Source organism: Suncus etruscus, chromosome 2, assembly GCF_024139225.1.
Source record: "Suncus etruscus isolate mSunEtr1 chromosome 2, mSunEtr1.pri.cur, whole genome shotgun sequence".
In the NCBI taxonomy this organism is placed as follows: domain Eukaryota; kingdom Metazoa; phylum Chordata; class Mammalia; order Eulipotyphla; family Soricidae; genus Suncus; species Suncus etruscus.
This window is the reverse complement of record NC_064849.1, coordinates 83,105,830-83,108,781: the sequence shown is the minus strand read 5'-3', so window position 1 is coordinate 83,108,781 and position 2,952 is coordinate 83,105,830. Positions and strand designations below refer to the sequence as shown.

The following is a 2,952-nucleotide window of genomic DNA, read 5'->3' as shown; positions in this document are numbered from 1 at the left end:
TTCTCATCTTCCTTGCTTTATCATCTCATACCCAGTTCCCTAGTCTCCCCATCCATTTCAGCTGGCAACAGCTCAGCAGAGGATTGAACAGGCAATGATAAAATATAAGCAAAAATGGCAACAAAATAGAGAATGTAGACTTACTGGAAGAAAAGCTAGTCTAGACTAGCATGATTGATGGTCCTTCTTCCTTACTTCCCACTATGCCAGAAGTTGGCCTTGCCAAGAAGGACAATCAGAAGGCAAGGCAGGAAGTGCAGTGCCTTAGGAGAAATCCACAGGAGAGGGGTTTCCCAATGTGCTCAAAGCACCCCCCAAATCTATCCTGTTGGCCTGCAATGATCTAATATTCTACACATCAAGATACTGTTTTTAGGGCCTGGAGAGATGGCATGGAGGTAAGATGCTTGCCTTCCATGTAGGAGGACAATGGTTCGAATCCTGACATCCCATATGGTCCCTCGAGGCTGCCAAGAGCTATTTCTGAGTGTACAGCCAGAAGTAACACCTGAGCACTGCCGGGTGTGACCCCCCAAAAAAAGATATGGTGTGTAGAATGTTTGATGTTGTTGCAGCAGATGGTTAAGAGGTTCCTCCTCTTTAGCCAAAGGCACAGTGAGCCCTGAGCAAGCACAGGATGTACCCAGGAACATGCAAAGCAAACACCGAATCTTCAGGGAAGTGCTGCTGAGCTGACAAACCAGCTGACTAAGTATTCTCATGTGTAGGGGATAAAGCTTGTCTGGGAGACTTGAAGGATCCCTGGAAATGTCAGATACATAAACTTCATATCTCAAACTCCATACCTTGGGTGAGGGTGAGGGTGAGGGTGGCTGGGCCATTTATATCAGATGCTGATTCTTATCAACATGATCAAAATACATTCTGGAGATTCCAGCTGAGGTCCTCACATTTTTCTTCAGTATAAACTAACCCTTTAAATGCCATGGAAAGAGAATATTACTTTTTTTTAAAAAATTTTTTTCCAGGAAGATTCAACATTTGCTGATCAGAGTCTAACCACAAAGTCTCATGTGGAAGTTGTGAAGTTGTGCTGAAAAGAGCTTTCTTTTTTCTTTTCTTTTTTTTAATAATATATTTATTTAAGCAACATGATTATAAACATGTTTGTAGTTGTGTTTCAGTTATAAAAAAAAGAACACCCCCTTCACCAGTGCTACTTTCCCACCACCAATGCTCCCCATCTCCCTCCTCCCCCATCCCCTGCCTGTATTTGAGACAGGCATTCTATTTCTCTCACTTACTACCATTATGATAATATGTCTCTATCTACCTCTGACTCATTTCACTCAGCATAATAGTTTTCATGTTTATCCATGTATAGGAAAATTCCATGACTTCTTTTTTCCTAACAGCTGTATAGTATTCCATTGTGTAAATGTATCAGTTTCTTTTTTTTTTTTTTTTTAGGGGAAAGCGCGAACGCAGTCCCCCACTATCACAAATTATGGAGTCGAGTTTCCCACATTTGGGGACAATGCAGGGGTCAGCATACCCGGAGTACAGTGGGTGAGCCTAGCCTTGGGGAAACCAACTTCGTGATCATGGTATTTCCCCTGCCAGGTAAGTATGCATACCATCTTCTTTAGCCACTCATTTGTTGTTGGGCACCTGGGTTGTTTCCAGATTCTGGCTATTGTAAACAGAACTACAATAAACATAGGCATACAGAGGGCAATTTTGTATTGTGTTTTTGTGTTTTTAGGTATATCCCTAGGAGTGGTATTGTTGGATCAAATGGGAGCTCAATTTCCAGCTTTTTGAGGAATCTCCATATTGTTTTCCATAAAGGCTGGACTATATTGCATTTCCGCTAGCTGGTGGGAATGAAAAGAGCTTTAGAAGTCACATCAGTACTTTATCTCTTTGCTTTATTTTATGCCACACAAGACCAACATGCGGCTCAAGGTTCAGGTTGCATTTGCCATCTGTGATGAAGGAGGGTCAAGCCTGGAGTTCAAGATTCTAAATTGCCTGTCCTTGGCATAATGGTTTCTCACAACTGTGAGTTTAATCTGATTATGCTTCCCAGAGCCCATAGCCTAAAGCATTCGTCCTGGTGCCCCGAAACTCATCTGATTCCCTTAGCTCAGAGAGCCCATTTGATGATTCAGAGTGAGAAATAAACCAGCTGCAGATCCTTGCTCTTCCCTCTCTGTACTTTCTTACTCTAGAACTTGAAAGCCAGACAAGGTAACTATGTATGTCTTACAAAGAAGATAGGGACCTGGAGAGATGGCATAGGGGTTTAGGCTCTTACATGCCTAATGCAACCAATCCCAATGCAGTCACCCTACATCACATATGGTCTCCTGAGCACTATCAGGATTGACTCCTGAGCACCACTGGCTGTGGCTCAAAAATAAAAACAAACAAACAAACAAAAAAAACAAGCTTCACATTATTAAGAGTGAAGAGATGTTTGAACTTTTTTTTTTTTTTTTTTTTGTTTTTTTGTTTTTGTTTTTGGGCCACCCTGTGACGCTCAGGGGTTACTCCTGGCTATGCGCTCAGAAGTTGCTCCTGGCTTCTTGGGGGACCATATGGGGCGCCGGGGGATCGAACCGAGGTCCGTCCTAGGCTAGCACAGGCAAGGCAGGCACCTTACCTCTTACCTCCAGCGCCACCGCCCGGCCCCGAGATGTTTGAACTTTTTATCCTTAGTCTCTTCTCACAAGGCTGGAAGTGAAAAATACTTATTGATTTGAGCAGATCTCAGTTGTAATTTCTAGTTAGGAGAAAGAGGAGAAAAGTTAATGGGAACTTCTCTCATTTTGTTAGCTCAGCAGAAAACTCTGAAAATGGTGACTAGCTATAAGAGGGACTTCTTCGACTCATTACATCTAGGTGCTTTGCAGAATTTACTAGACTGAACAGAATTCTGCCATTCAGGCAGTGAATGGGTTAATAATGGTGACTTCTGAATGACCA

The 2,952-nt window shown here is 42.6% G+C and overlaps 1 non-coding gene across 1 annotated transcript; it reads right to left on the bottom strand.

Annotated features, from left to right (window-relative positions):
- Window positions 1-1,428: 1,428 nt before the first annotated feature.
- On the bottom strand, window positions 1,429-1,592 carry LOC126002820 (U1 spliceosomal RNA). Its single transcript, XR_007493446.1, has one exon. It is a non-coding gene; the product is annotated as a U1 spliceosomal RNA (small nuclear RNA).
- Window positions 1,593-2,952: the final 1,360 nt, after the last annotated feature.